The sequence below is a fragment of the Chiloscyllium plagiosum genome, chromosome 16 (genome assembly GCF_004010195.1).
Source record: "Chiloscyllium plagiosum isolate BGI_BamShark_2017 chromosome 16, ASM401019v2, whole genome shotgun sequence".
Classification (NCBI taxonomy): domain Eukaryota; kingdom Metazoa; phylum Chordata; class Chondrichthyes; order Orectolobiformes; family Hemiscylliidae; genus Chiloscyllium; species Chiloscyllium plagiosum.
Window position 1 is genome coordinate 61,921,367 of NC_057725.1, and position 16,878 is coordinate 61,938,244.

The window sequence follows — 16,878 nt, forward strand, 5'->3', positions numbered from 1 at the left end:
TCCGAGATGAAAATTTGGAATTGTGTTCTGAGTTGAAAAAACAGGTTGACATGTGATATGTTCAACATTCGTCTAGAAAGAAACACTATTTCCTTGAAATCTACCTGTTATAATCTCAGTACTGATCATTGAAGAAAACAGCTCCCTAACTATCAATCTTTCTCTATGTCAAAGTCTTTTAGAATTCTTAGCAGAAGAAGAATTGCTCCTTCTTTGATTCTGTATCTATTTTCAGTCTTTCTGAAGCCTTATCGCATCTTGCATTCTCATTTAGCATGTCAACAAATGTAGACATGATTTCTATACTGCCACAACGCTAAAATGGCCTTAATATCAAAGTCACAAATAATGTCCTGTGTAACTGTGATCATTGACAACCATCCCTCCTTATTCGTCTTGACTTACCTCCAGCATTTATGTGATTGAACACATCATCTCTCTCCAAGAGATAAAGACAGATTAAGTGGATGGATAACAAGATGGTAGATAGAGTGAAACTTTTGACTTTGGTAACAAGAATACAAAAGCAAATTACTTTTATAAGGTGTGAAACATGTAAATGTTAATGGTAAATGGAACTTGGGTGTCTTTGTACAAAGAACTCAAAAAGTGTGTATGCACATATAGAAAGTGAATGGCAAATTGACCTCTATTGCATAAAGACTGGAGTACAAATGCAAAGAAGTTTTGCTACAATTATCTCATGCTTTGGTGAAACCACAACTGGAGTACCATGTTCAGTTTTCATCTCAATATCTGAGGAAGATTATACTTGCACTGGAGGTGGTACAACAAAAGTTCCCTGGATTGGTTTATGGGATGAGAGATTTGGCATATGGAGAGGCTGAGTAAATTGGACCTATACTGTCTAGAGTTTTGAAGAATGAAAGTGGATCTCATTGAGACATTCAAATTTCATAATGTGCAATGAGAGGTTGTTTCCAATGGTTGGGGAGTCCAGAACATGGGGACACAGTTTTATGATAAGGAGCCAATTTATTTAGGTTGAGATGAGGAGAAAATTATTCATTCAAAAACCTTTGAAACTCTCTACCCTAGAGGGTTATAGATACTCTATCATTGAACATATTTAAGGCAGAGATGAACAGTTTTTTTTTCAGAGAATCAGGGGAAATGGGAGAGTGGCAGGAAAACAATGTTAAGGCATGATCGTACAGAATAACAGGCAGGTTCAAGAGGCTGCGTGGTTTACAACTGTTCCCATTTAAAATATGCTATTTGGAGGAGTTCAAAATGTAATTTCAGAAAGGTTAGGAAGGTTCAGATTCAGAAGGAAACAACACAGTAAGTTCTGTGGAGAGGAATGGAAGTGGAAAATAGGGCAGCATTTTGTAAGAACAGGGGGTCAATAGTAGGTGCACTGGGGTTAAGTTGTATCATGATCTCCCATGAATTGTTCCTGAAAAAGGTTCCTGAAGAAGGGCTCATGCCCGAAACGTCGATTCTCCTGCTCCTTGGATGCTGTGTGACCTGCTGTGCTTTTCCAGCAACACATTTTCAGCTCCCATGAATTGTCCCCAGTAATTCTAATAAATTATCTCTGGTGCCTTTCCTGCTTTTCCCAATGTTCCCTGACTTACCTTTTGTTTTCCTCTCACTGGCCTCCAGCTCTCTTCCAACCTCCTCTGGTGATTCTCCTGAGACAAATAACATCTTGTCACATAACGTCTCCAGCAACGGAATTCCGAGGTTTGACTTTTTATCTGCTCTAGTTTTCATTGTTTGTTGTACACTTCTCAAATGTTTTTTGGCTATTTCACATAATTTGGTTAGTTTTTCTCAAAAACTTAGATTGAAACTGTAGAGCTAGGCTTTAGTTTATACGTTTTTTTCTTTAACTAATTTAGGGAATCCTCCCAAGTCATATCTGTATATCAATCAAAAATGACTGAGTTTTGTGGACGGAAAACAGTAACAAGGTTATTCCTTTATCCAAAACATTCAGCCATTCTTGACAATGAGGTCTAATCTTTATCTTTAAAGCTTGAAGCCACCTAAGAAGTCACAGAATCCTAATGGAACAAAAGAAGGCCAATTGGCTCATCGTGCCTGCACTCGCTCTTCAAATGAGCTTCACGATCTAGAGTCAACCTCCTGCTTTTTTCCCATATCCTTGCACACAACGTATATTCAAATAATCATCCAATGCCCTTTGAATGTCTCAATTGACCCTGCCTCCGACACACTTCCAGGCAATGTGTTCCATACCCTTACTACTCGCTGAATGAACAAGATTTGTCTTATATCACCTTTGCTTCACTTTCAAATCCTACTTTAAATCTATACCTTCTCATTCTTGATCGTTTACAAGCAGAAACAGTTCTTCCCTATCCACCTTATCCAGCACACTAAAGATTCTTAGACAGCACCTTCCAAAGCTGCAACCATTTCTATCTAGAAGGACAAGAGCAGCAGATACATGGGAGAGACACCACCAGCAGATACATCACAACCACCACCTCTCCAAGCCACTCACTATCATGACGTGGGAATATATTGCTGTTACTTCACTGTTGCAGAAGCAAAATCCTGAAATTCCCTTTCTGTTGGCATTGTGGGTCAACCTACAGCAGGTAGACTGAAACAGTTAAGAAGGCAGCTCACCACCACCTTTTCAAGGGCAACTAGAGACAGACAATAAATGCTGGCCCTGCCAGCAAGAGTCAAGTCCCACAAGTGAAGAAAAAGAATCATGATTTTGAAACCTCTCTATCAGATCTTCTCTTAGCCTTCTTCCCTCCAAAGAGAATAATCCCAACTTCTTCAATCTATCCTTATAACTGAAGTTTCTCATCCCTGGAACCATTCTTGCAAATCTCTTCTGAGCTCTTTCCATGTGTTTACATTCTTCCTAAATCATGACACCTAGAACTTAACACAACTTTTCATCTGAAGTCTAACAAGGGTCTTAAACAAGTTCAACATCATCATTTTTCCAATGCTCTTTGAGAATGTGGATAGATTTTTTTTTAGATTTAGATTTTGTTGTCACGTGTACTTAAGTACAGGAGTACCGTGAAAAGTGCATAATGTCACCAAACATGGTGCCATCTTAGGTACCAAGGTACCTAGGTACAAAAAAACCGAGGTAAAATGTAGTAAGAGAAATGAGAGTTTTCTCATTAAAACGTTAAGCATTACTTCATAGAACAGGTCAAAAACTAAAGAAATAAAGAAAGGATAAGCTGAAGACCTGAAATATTTTATTCCCAAGCTTGAATTATTTATTTGAATATTTGTGATATAAAATTTGACCTTAATCTGATTGTACTTCTTTGACAATAATTCATACCCAATAAAAAAAAACTCATTTTTCTGCTACAATTTTCACCAAAGGCATTGCTTCAGGAAATCTTGTTGAAACATCTGAAATAGTTAAAAGGTACTGATTCTCAGTCTTGATGTTAGTTAGGAATCTAACATAATCTATTAAGATGCTGCTAAATAGTTCTTTGGCAGGTATCAGAATTAATGGAACAGGATTAATTGATAGTTGGTGTTTCCCCACTATCTGACATGGAAGGGAAGACAATGGCCTAGGGCGATTACTGCTCAGCTATTAATCCATAGAACCCACGTAATGATCTAGAGACCTGCGTTCAAATCACATCCTGGCAGATGTTGGAGTCTGGTTTCAAGAACAAACAAAAAACCTCAATTAAGAGTCTAATAATGACCGTGAAACCATTGTCAATTGTTGGGAAAAAACCCCATTCACCAATATCCTTGAAGGTAGAAAACTGCCATCCTTACCTGGTCTGACGTGCATGTGACTTCAGACCCATGGCAATATGGTTGGTTCCCAACTGCCCTCTGGGTAATTAGGGATGGGCAAAAAATGCTGGCCAAGTCAGTGACACCGTCACTCTGTCAATAAATAAATAGCAAATGTATGGCATGCTAAACAAAATTTCATCATGCTTTCATGAAACCTTGATCAATAAAATTGTCCTAGTATTTTAGCCTGTATTTTCCTAATAACCAGGAGACTTGAGATTGTGATTTCCTGACTCACTGGTAAAATGCTGGCTAATTACTCTAACCATTTAATTGTTCCAAGATCCTGCTTTTATTTCTACTTTCAATCTATCTGCTAACTTTAATCAATGATTTAAAATAAGGCTGCATTTGGTGGTGCTGAGGAGCAAGTGTAGATGAACACTACTTTAAAATAATTCAGTTACATTTTCTAGTCCCAGAAAAGTAAAACAAAAGTCAAAGATATTTTTAAGTCCTAGTCTAGTTTCTGTTCCAGTCATACTTCTCAACAACTCTTCCTGTTTTGTGCTTGGTTCTTCAAAATGCATGTTTCTTTAAAAGATTGGTGAATGTCTCTTGACTTCAACATGTCCCTATCCAGCCAAAAGCCCATATTTTGCTATGTTTCTAGCTGATAGTAAAACTGGACAAATCCAATCACAGAGTGTTTGACTATAAGCTTAATTCTTTCCATTTCATTAGATTACTTAGTGTGGAAACAGGCCAATGGCCCAACAAGTCCACACCGACCCTCCGAAGAGCAACCCACCCAGACCCATTCCCCGACAATTATCTCTTCACCTAACACTATGGGCAATTTTAGCGTGGCCAATTCACCTAACCTGCACATTTTTGGACTGTGGGAGGAAACCGGAGCAACCGGAGGAAACCCACACAGACACGGGGAGAATGTGCAAACTCCACACAGACAGTTGCCTGAGGCAGGAAATGAACCCGGGTCTCTGGCGCTGTGAGGCAGCAGTGCTAACCACTGTGCTACCATGCCGCCCGCTGTGGTGGCTAGTTATTGAACATAATCAAAACTGAGTACTTTTAACAAAAGAATGTAAGTTTATTACACAAAAACAGGGGGCTAAAGGTATGTACATATATAAGACCATGTTTAAAGATTCTATCAGAAAGAGCAGAATTAAAGAATTCAGTCTTTCCCCCAGCAATATCCCTTACAGACACTGAATCCCAATGAGGTATCACTTCTATTCTTCACTTGAAGAATAATATTTTTTACTTGACTGAGAGATGTCACTTTTGAGTGAAGTGCAGGTAAAGCACTGCTTTCACCTGGAAGGTGTGTTTGGGCCCGTGGATACTGGGGAGGGAGGAAGTAAACAGGTAGGTTGCAGTAGAAGGTGTCATGGGGCTATGGGGCAGGGACAGGTGTTGGGAATGAAGGAGGAGTGGACCAGGGTATCCTGGAAGGAATGGTCCTTGTGGAAGGCTGACAGGAGAGGGATGTGGAATATGTGTCTAGTAGTGGCATGCTGCTGGAGGTATCAGAAATGGCGGCTAATGATCCTTTGGATGTGAACGCTAGTGGGATGGTAGGTGAGGACAATGGGGACTGTAACATTGTATCTCAATGTATCACTCTTCCTTCCTTGGTTCATTAAATAATAAAGGTAACATTCTCTTTCTTTAAAAAACATACATAACCTCATAATAGCCTAGTTGCAGGTGCAATTTAATATGGATTATTGCAAAGTGATGTAGATTGGGAAAAACAACATACAAAGGCAGTATAGCTAACTGTTACTATTTTGGGGGAATTACTGTGGTGATTCAACAGAGGGACATGGAAGTGCGTAGAAAGAAATCATAGAAAGGAATGCCAGGGATCTCAAAACCAAGGTCCAATTCCACCTTCAGGAAACAAGGGCCCATAGAATCCACTACCAGTGACATGGAATTTCCAAGTTGGACAATCACACTTATTAGCAAGTGATTGCAGATGGTGTCGAAGGGAAGTGCATAGAGTATCGATTTCTACAAAACCAGAACTAAGTTACTAAATAGTTACAAGAAAATAAAACAGTTTGCCTGATTCAATAATACAGCTTTTTGCACATGCTTAAGACACATGACTTAGTGTAAAAGGTGAAATGGCAGTCACAAGTGTAGAGAAAGAAACCCTGGAAAAGAATTTATAAAGCAGCAATAAAAAAAACAAGAAAGACAAAAAGACAACATTTTAAAAAATAACGATCATCTGTAATTGAGATATAGGAATCAGCCAGGGGAAAATAGGTTCTGATCTTATTTTCTTGAGTGGATAGTTGTTGATTCTCAGATGAGCTGCTGGTCAGTGTTTCATTAATAGGAACAAGAATGGGCCATTTAGTACCTCATTAGATCACAGCTCATCTGTAATCCCTTCATATTTTTGCATTATAAAAATCGATCATTCTCAGGTTTTGAAATTCCACTAGCCTCAACAGCATTTTGGGATGAAGAGTTGAAGATTTCCACTAACACTCTGTGTGAAGAAGTGTTTTCTGACATCACCCTCAATGGCCTAGTTCTAAGTTTAAGTTTATGCCTCATTGATGTTGACTTCACTACTGGAGGAATTTTTATTTCTATCCGCCCTGTTAAGTTGTTGAATCATCTTCAACACATGATGAACCAAATAACTCTTGATCCTCTGTGCAAGTGGACAACACAGTAAACGCTTCATACATGAATGATTTGTGTGGACTGTTTTTTAAACAAGTGTGGCCTATCTAGTAGGAGCTTCACAAATAGGTTGGCCATTTACAAGTCCTTCAAATATGATGGGCCACGTGGGTAAATGCTTCATGCATGAATGGGTCACATAATGTTTCATGGGTAGATGACAAATATAAAGTATTTTGAGATGTCTTGAGATTGTAGCAGGTACAATATAAATATAGGTTATTTTTTCATCATCCATATAGGTCAAGCTGTGCTTTGTCCCCCCCCCCCCCGCCCAGAACAATATCTTTTTTCTCCCTAGAGATTTCCTACTATTAAATTAATTGGTTTTGTATAATGTTTCTGCCTATCATCAAATACAACTCTTTTTTAAAATACTCTTAGATTTTTCCTTCTCAGCATCTCCTATCTACTTGTACGCATCAACATCAATTTCTTACTTTTGCAAAGATCATTTAATGTAGAAAACATTCTAAGATGTTTAACAAGAACATTATCAATGAAAGTATTGCTAAATTTGAGCAGCAGAAGGAGTGATCAAGTTAAATAACTGAAAGGCCAGTTAATGTGTTTGGTTTTAAAGTGCATTTTAAAGCAAAAATAGTCAGTGAGGAAGAGGATTTTAAGAAAGAAATTCAGAACTTAGGACTTGGGCAGTTGAACGCCTAGCCACCGATGGTAAAAAGCAATTTAAAAAGCCCAATAAGTTAACCAATGTAGAACATGTGGTCTGGGGACCCACACAGTATTGTTAGGAAGTAACTTCTAGAGATTTGACCCAGCAGCAGTACAGGATTTGCAGCATAGTTCTAAGTCACAATGGTGCATGGCTTGGGTGGAAACTTGCAGGTGGTGGTGTTCCCATACATATTGCTGCCTAGTCCTTCTACGTGGTAGTGGTTGTGCATTTAGAATGTGCTATGAAAAGAGGTGGTGAGCAGCTGCAGTGCATAGAATCCCCTACAGTGCAGATAGAGGCCATTCCGCCCATCATATTTTTGCATTATAAAAATCGATCATTCTCAGGTTTTGAAATTCCACTAGCCTCAACAGCATTTTGGGATGAAGAGTTGAAGATTTCCACTAACACTCTGTGTGAAGAAGTGTTTTCTGACATCACCCTCAATGGCCTAGTTCTAAGTTTATGTTTATGCCTCATTGATGTTGACTTCACCACTGGAGGAATTTTTATTTCTATCTGCCCTGTTAAGTTGTTGAATCATCTTCAACACATGTACCAAATAAGAGCATTCCACCCACCCTATCCCTGCACTTCCCAGAAATGACCCACCTAGCCTACACATCCCTGGATGCCAAGGGGCAGTTTAGCATGGCCAATCCAACTAACCTGCACATCATTAGACTGTGGGAGGAAATAGGAGCACCTGGAGGAAACCCATGCAGACAATTGCAAACTCCACATAGGCTGTCACCCAAGGCTGGAATCTAACCCATGTCCCTGGCACTGTGAGGCAGCAGTGCTAATTAATGTGCTACATCTTGTACATGGTTCAGACTGCTGCGATTGTGTGCTGTTGGTGGAGGGAGTGAATGTTTAAGATAGTAGATGGGATGCCAGTCAAGAACATTGCGTTCTCTGGATTGTGTTAAGCTCCTTGAGAATCATTGGAGTTGGAACCCAAACTAGACATCAGTGAGCAAGTTATCGCTGCCTCAGTGCCACTTCATTGCATTTTCAATGACACCTTCTATATCTTTGTTGATGATCAAGAGCAGATTAAGGAATGTAATTGGGGTTTGGTGTTGTCCTTTTTTAGTGGGCAGCAAATACCTGTATAACTGTCCATTCTCCTGGGTAGATTCCAGTGTTGTAAATGTATTTGAGCAGCTTAACCGGGATCTAATGCAGGATCACAAATCTTCAGTATGGTCAGGATGTTGTGAAAGTCTTTTGCTATATTCAGTGCCTTCAGTCATTTCTTATATATGTTGAAGCAAACTGGCTGAAGGCTGGCATCTGTGATGCTGGGGACTTCATGAGACCGTTGAGATGGATCATGCACTCAACAATTGTGGCTGATGATGGTTGCAAGTGCACTGCTAGGATAGACTCCTCTGTCATTGAGGATAGGAATATTTGTGGAGTCTCCTCCTCTGGGTAGTTGTTTAACTGTCCACCAGCATTCATAACTGGATATAGCAGGTCTACAGATCTTTTATCTAATCTGTTGCTTGTGGGATTGCTTAGCTCTGTTCATTACATGCATCTTACACTCTTTGATATGCGTGTTTAGCTTCACAATTTACCACCTCAATTTTAGATGTGCCTATTGCTGCTCTTGACATGTTCTGCTGCAGTCCACATTGAACCAGGCTTGCTTATAATGGTAGAGTGAGTTGTGTCATGAGGTTACAGGTTGCGGTTGAATACAATTTTATTACTGCTGATGGACCACAGTGTTATAGGTGTCCACTTTCAAGCTGTTAGATCTGTTCTGAATTTACTCTATTCAGTACAGTGATAGTGCCACACAATACATATCCAGTGTAAAGATGAGACTTTGTCTCTGCAAGGATTATGCAATGGTTACTCCTACCAATACTGTCACAGACAGATCAAGCTGCCAAAGAGTGCAAGATAAAGTAGCCTTCAATGGTTCCTTTTACCTTGTGGTGAGGGGTGTGAAATATCATTGAGAGTGGATAGCTTTGAAGCAATTTTAGTGTTAGCTGGGTTTATCACTGTGGCACTGAAGCCTGAAGCCACAGTCTAATTTCTTATGATCTTATTTACGGGTAAAATACAGAAATGTAGACATGAGGATTGCTGAATCAGCTATAAGCTTAATGAATGGTGTAACAGGCTTGTGAGGCTGAACAGCCCACTCCTGTTCCTATTTCTTGTGGTCTTACCTGCTATTGCACCTTCAAGACCCGGTTAGATAATGGTAGTCGATTAAACTAATGGGAGAAAGAGGGATTACGAATATCTATTTCCTAAAAATCTGACAGTCTGCAGTGCAGTTATTCTTTCTAATGCAGTTTTCTTGCTTACATTAATAAAGAGTCCCAGTTCTTTATTCACTGTTATTATCATCCCGAAGTTCCAGGGACATTAATGTCTCTCTCTCTACTGTGAAGACCACCATAAAGTAAATACAAGTCTGCATTTTATTTATTTTTATTTGCTTTAGTCACATTGGATTTTAAAGAGCCTGCATTACTCTTCACTGCACTTTTCTCTTTTAGATAGTTTTAAAGACATTTTCTACTAGATATTCTCTGCAAGTCTTTATCATATTCTGTTTTTTCAATTCTTAGAATTGTTTGATTTCCTTTTCTGTTGTTTCCATTTCTTCCACTTCTTTTGATCAAGTTCTCTCTACTTGTCCTGCCACCTTCCATGATCTCTGCATATATACATCCAGGTCCCACTGCTCTTGCATCCCCTTTAGAATTGTACCCTCTAATTTTATATTGTCTTTCAGTGTTCTTCCTACCAAAGTGCATTACCTTACACTTCTCAGAATTGAACCTTACCTGTGACATCTATCCACTCCACCAAGTTGTCAATGCCTTTTGGAGTTCCACACTGTCGACTCACAGTTTACAATTTTTCCACATTGACTGTCCTATGTAAGCATGGAAATTGTCCCCTAACACCACTTCCTCCAGACCAAAAAATATCCATGGACCATTACTCTCTGTTTTTTGTCACTTAGCCAATCTGTCCCTCTTATACCATGACCTACAATGTTTCTCACAAGTCTGTTGTGAGGCACTGTATCAAATGCTTTTTAGAAATCCATGTACAGTATATCATGTCAAAAACATTACCCTACTGCACCCTTTCATTGCTTCTTCAAAAAACTCCAGCAAGTAAGTTAAACACTGTTTCCACTTTAGCCCCTTTTTCTCATTTCAATTTTTTTTTTCTGAATTCATTTTGTAGTTTCACACTAGAAGTGCGCATACCTTATCCAAGAATCAGAGTGTTTACAGCACAGAACAAACCTATTTTCTGTTGTTTCTGTGCTGGCTCCCTGAAGGAGCAATTTAAAGTGCCACTCTCCTATCTTTTCCTAATTTCACTGACATTCTCCCTTTTCAGTTAATAATCCAATTACCTTGTGAATACCTCAATTGAATGCCTCTACCACAACCTCAGACATGGCAATCAGATCCTAACAATTCACTGCGTGAAAACCTTTTCCCTCATGTCCCCATTGCTTCTTTTGCCAATTACCTCAAATCCGTGTTCTCTTTTTCATGATCCTTCTGCTGATAGGAACAGTTTCTCCCAGTGTCCAGATTCCTCATGATTTTGAATACCTGACAAATCTCCTCTCAATATTCTATTCTTAAAGGAAAACAGTCTCAACTTTTCCAAACTATCTATAAAACTGAAGTTCCTCATCCTTAGAATTATTCTCATGAATCTTTTCTACACTCTTGCTGGTAATCTCATACGCTTAATAAAGTTTGATGCCCAGATGTGGATGTAATACTCTTGTTGAGGCTGACCAGTGTTTTGTACAAGTTCAACATCAGTTTCTAGCTTTTCTATGCTATACCCCATGAGTGAAGTAGGTAAAAACAATGGCTGCAGATGCTGGAAACCAGATTCTGGATTAGTGGTGCTGGAAAAGCACAGCAGTTCAGGCAGCATCTGAGGAGCAGTAAAATCGACGTTTCGGGCAAAAGCCCTTCATCAGGAATCCTGATTTTACTGCTCCTCGGATGCCTCCTGAACTGTTGTGCTTTTCCAGCACCACTAATCCAGAATCCCATGAATGAAGTCTAGGATGCTGTGTGCTTTATTAATTATGTTCTTCATGTAGTCCTGCATTCAATGAAATTGCAATGCAATTTTCCAGTCGTCTAGCAACTTCCTGTATGTCTTAAGAAGACTATAAGACTGGGGCTGGTGTGTCTGCAATTACCTTAACCTTTTTCTGTCCTAATGCTTTATCAATTTTAAGTATTTAACCAATACTCCCTTAACATTTTTAAACTTTTCAATGTCTCAACTACTTTCTTTTAACTGTGACCCAGCCACATCTTATTTGGTAAAGATAAATAGAGTCATACAGTATGCAAACTGACTCTTTGGCCCACTCCTCCATGTTGACCAGGTTTCCTAAACTGAAGTAGTCCCATTTGTCCACTTTTGGCCCATAACCCTCTAAACCTTTCCTATCCATGTACCCATTCAATGTCTTTTAAATGTTGTAACTCTACCTGCATCTACTAGTTCCTCTGGCAGCTCATTCCATGTATGCACCCACCCTCTGTATGAAAGATTTGCCTCACGGGTCCCATTTAAATCTTTCCCCTCTCAACTTAAACCCATGCCCTCTAGTTTTAGACTCCCCTACCCTGTGGAAAAAACCTTGGATATTCACCTTATCTATCTCCCTCATGATTTTATAAACCTCTACAAGGTCACCCCTCACCCTCCTATGGTCCAGGAAAGAAAAGTCCCAGCCTATCCATATAATGCAAACCCTCAACTCATGGTAACATCACTGTAAATCTTTTTTGCATCCTTTCCAGTTGAATGATGTCAGAAGTCACACGACACCAAGTTATAGTCCAACAGGTTTATTTGAAATCATATGCTTTCAGAGAGCTGACAAAGGAGCAGTGTTCCAAAAACGTGTGATTTTAAATAAACCTGTTGGATTATAACCTGGTGTCATGTGACTTCAGACTTTGTCCATCCCAGTCCGACACCAGCAACTCCACATTAGTTTAATAACATCCTTCCTATAGCAAGGTGACCAGAGTTGTATGCAGTATACCAATTGTGGCTTTACCAATGTCTTGTAAAGCCATAACATAACATGACTCCGACCTCCAACATCTGCAGTCCTCACTTCCCCCCCTTCAAAAAACTCAAACAAGCTGTTGAGACATACCCCCTCTTCTGTTGCCTCCCCTCTATCCTTTCTGTAGCATCTTTATCCCAGAACATTGAGCTGCTAGTCTTGTCCCTCCTGCAACAATGTTTCTTTAACAGCTTTAATATCTCAATCTCATGTTCCCATTCATGCCTGGAGTTCATCAGCCTTATTTGACCTCTTGCATTGAAATAAATGCATTTAATTAATCAGTCATCCCTTGTTCTCTGCCAGGCACTTGCCTGCCTTGTCAATTTAACTTGCTCTCTTTAACTTCTATACCAGCCTCATTGTTCTCTCTTATCTCACTACTGCTTCGGGTGCCAGTTCCCCCCAGACTAATTTAAAACCCCCCAATAGTTCCAGCAAATCTCCCTGCCAGGATATTAGTCTCCCTACAGTTCAGATGCAACCTGTCCCACATGCACAGCAGAGATCCGAATTATCCAAAAATGTTGAAACCCCCACCAGCTCCTCAGCCACTCATTCATCTGCCCTACCCTCCTATTCCTACTCTTGCTAACAAGTGGCACTGGGAGAAATACAGAGATTACTATCCTTGAGGTCCTGTTTTTCAACCTCCTACCTAATTCCCGACATTCATTCTGCAGGACCTCATCCCTTTTTCTATCTATGTCATTGGTACTGTGTACAATGACCTCCAGCTGTTCATGCTCCCCTTTGAGAATTTGCTGCAAATGCTCTGAGATACTCTTGACCCTGGCACCAGGAGGCAACACACCATCCTGAAGTCTCGCTTGCAGCCACAGAAATGCCTGTCTGTGTCCCTGAATAGAGAGTCTCCAATCACAATTGCATGCTTTGACTTTACCATTCCCTGCTTTATAGCAGAGCCAGTCATGATGCTGAAGACCTGGCTGTTGCTGCTATTTTTCCCTGAGAAGGCATCCTGCCCCCAACAGTATCCAAAATGGTATTCTTGATGGCGAGGGCAAAGATTCAAGTACGTATAGGCATAAATCTCCTTTTCTAAAAATTAGGTCTAAATCATCTCTTACCACCCTTTTACTATTTACATCATGATAAAAGGTTTTTGGATTTCATTTTATGTTAGCCACCAGTCTCTTTTCATAATTGCTCTTTGCTTCTCATTTTTACTTTTTCAAGTCTCCTCCAAATTTTTATTTATTGTATTATTTACTTGTCATCTCTCCTAAGCACACATTCTTTTCTACAACTTAATCTCTATATTTTTAACCATCAACCTTTAATTTCAACTTAGGTCAAATCCATTCTGACCTCATTGAAGTTTCAATCAGTTAATTATTTTTAGTCTGGAATTGTTCCTTGTCCTTTTCCACAGAACCCCTAAAACCTTATGATAATCACTATCCTCTACTTGATTAACTTAGCCCACCTCATCTGCAAGAACCAGATCTAGCAATACCTCTTTCCTAATTTGACTGAAAATATTCCTGAACCTACTCCAGGAACACTTGCCCTTTTCTGTCCTTTACTAATATCCCAGTCTACATTTGGATAACTAAAGTTTCCCATTATTATCACTCCATAGTTTTTGTACCTCTAAATTCCTTGGAAACTTATTCCTCTACAATCTTTCCCCTAGTTGATGCCTTATAAACTACACTGAGCAATGTAAATTAACTCTTTTTGTTCCTCAATTCTGTAGTCATATATATTTTGTCCTTGGCCCCTCTGGTTCACCTTAGTAAATACTGCCAGCTCCCTCTTCATTTTTCATATCTCTCATGGATAGCATGTATCCTAATATCCTATGCTTCTTTGAGCTATGTCTCTGTTATAGACATACAACCGACATTCCAATAGGCAATCTGTTCATGTAACCCACCAATCATACTTACCAAACTTTCTGCATTCACATTGTCGCCCTGATTTAGATTTTATTACTTTCTCTCTTAGTCCAAACCCACATAATAACTTACCATTTCCAGTTCTAGTAGTGTCTCTTCCAGTATTCTGCACACCCTGTTATTCCACTCAGCTATTTTCTCCTGGTTCTCATACCTTGACAAGTTAATGCTATTGGGGAGAGTTTGCACTATCACATTGCCTGGAGAAGGAAAAAAAAAGTAAAATTTGGAAATGACAGAACTTATCTGATGGTAATTTGTATATGTTAATGTGGAACTCCAGTTTGGACCAGTACTATAATTTTCAAATTTTACTGGTTTATCATCTCACCCCAGAATGAAGTCAGTGGTCATTGTAGTGGCTCAGGAAGCCAGAGCAGAAAAGGACAGCAGATTCCTTTCCCTTCAGGATATTAGTGAATCAACTGGATTCTTACGACAATTGACAGTGGTCACATGGTCACCAATAGGCAAATTTTCTATTCCAGACTTTTTTTTTGAGTTCAAATTCCACTATCTGCCATGGTGGGACTTGAATGCATGTTCTCAGAACAATGGCATAGGGCTCTGGATTGCTCGTCCATTGATGTACCATTAAATCACCAACTGCCCACTAAAAGGGATACTAATATTTCTAACAACTATTAAATAAGATGAATAATCACTTTTCTGATGGTACTAATGAAGAAAACTATTGTGTCCAGGTACAGAATTTGCAGTCTTTGCAATGCAATACTCTTTTTACAGTGAAAGGTCAATTGAAATTTTGTGTACAAACCACAGAATGGCACTTCAACCCAAGATTTTCTGATAGGTAAAAGACCTTGCATGTCCTTTTCCCAGATTCAAATGATTACCAATGAGAGACAAGGGCCACAATGTAGCTACCGAGATGAAAAGTAAATAACCACAAGATCATAAGTTGAGATTGTGAGCGACAGTGGCTGAGAACTCGTCACAGTTGAGTATGCAAAAGAAGGAAACCACTTTCAGTGTGTTCAAGAAACATGAAAAATTAGCAAAGATTGAACTTTCAGATTGAGCGCAGCAGCAGAGTGATTGTCGAGATTCAGAGGTACGGTGACAAGGTCTCTGGAGCATTGTGAATGAAATCTCAAGAACATCAGTAAACAGATATTGGAAGCCTGCTGTGTGTAGAGTTGACTGTTAGGAGTACCAGAGCTATTGATTGGGTGCTTCCAAATGTTTGAAAGCGGGTGACCGAGGATACATGATGAATGGATAACAATAGGAAGAGTAACCAAGTACTCAGACTTGGCATGTGAATTGCAGATGTTCAGCTTTAACTGCAGCAATGTGGTAGGCCTGAACTGGTACTCCTGGAATGGACTGTGATGCCGGGATGTTGTTGGCCCCTGAACCCATTGTGGAAATCCCCCAATAATCCCGACTTTGAGCAAAGCACAAGATGATAAACTCTGTTTTTACTTATATATTAATTTCAGTCTTACATCTTAATATTTTCTGTCGATCAAAATGGCACAGGAGCATGGCAACATATTATACTTTTCACTGTGTTTATTTGTTAAATACAAGTGACAATAAATCATTAAATTCAAATGAGTTCAATTCCATGTGTTATACACTGTGGCAGGTAGAAGTGGGAAAGACAATGACTGGGAAGCCAAGGCTTTTGAGGAATGGCAGTGGGTGTGAGGCTATGATTATGAGAAGTTGAGGAACAGAATAGTGAGCGCAATTTCATTATCATTAGGACTATGGGAGCAAATACTGGAAGCCTATGATATTAAAAGTGCTGTAGGCAGTGCAGATGGCTAAAGGACAATTTAACTCTGACAAACATGGTTGCAACATAATCTACTTATTGTATTCAATAAAATTTTGACTCGCAATCTCTTTAAACAGCAGTTCTTTGTGGAAACTCACCTACAAAAATAACTAACTTATATAGCACCTTTAATATAATAAGGGTAATTCAGACTGATTATCAACTAAAATCAAACCAAGTAAGGAGATAACAGGAGAGATGACCCAAAGCATGACCTAAGCAGTGTCTTAAAAGACACAATGCCAGATTTTAGTCCAACAGCTTTATTTGAAAGCACTAGCTTTTGAAGCACTGCTTCTTCATCAGGTGATTGTGAAACAGGACCATTAGACATAATTTATAGCAAAAGATTACAGTCTCATGCAGAACCTGCAAGCAGTCAATCCATGTAACATTCTGTAAATTCCACTTTGGAAAGAGAACCACTCTGACTCAAGATTGATATACAGACTCTAACCTCACAATTTTAAGGCATTGTCTGAGCTGAGATGTACTTATCTTGAGAATGTGACTTAAAAGAAGTCCTGGGATTTACATATTAAAGAACTGAAACCAGCAAACCCATTCTAAAAGATGAAAGACTTAACAATCCAGGTTTGTTCAATATACCATTTCAGCTGCATGAGACTGTAATCTTTTGTTATAAATTATGTGTCTTATGGTCCTGCTTCACAACCACCTGATGAAGAAGCAGCGCTTAGAGAGCTAGTGCTTCGAAATAAACCTGTTGGACTATAACCTGGTGTTGTGTGATTTTTAACTTTGTCCACTCTAATTCCAAATCATGGCTTAAAGGAGGAAGAAGAAATAGAGGATGATGGAGTGATTTCCAATCCCTGGGGCCTAGGTAGTTAAAGGCACAGCTGCTATTGGTTGT

The 16,878-nt window shown here is 39.3% G+C and overlaps 1 protein-coding gene across 2 annotated transcripts in view; it reads right to left on the minus strand.

Moving 5' to 3' along the window:
- Nucleotides 1-16,878, minus strand: part of znf408 (zinc finger protein 408) — a 44,953-nt gene that overhangs the window by 24,491 nt on the left and 3,584 nt on the right. The window contains exons 2-3 of one of the 2 annotated variants that reach the window (XM_043706257.1): nt 14,264-14,391; nt 1,602-1,658 (exon numbers count right to left, since the gene is read on the minus strand). The gene's annotated coding sequence lies outside the window, so the exon portion shown is untranslated. The remainder of the gene's footprint in view (nt 1-1,601; nt 1,659-14,263; nt 14,392-16,878) is intronic. The other variant, XM_043706256.1, reaches the window with a different exon arrangement.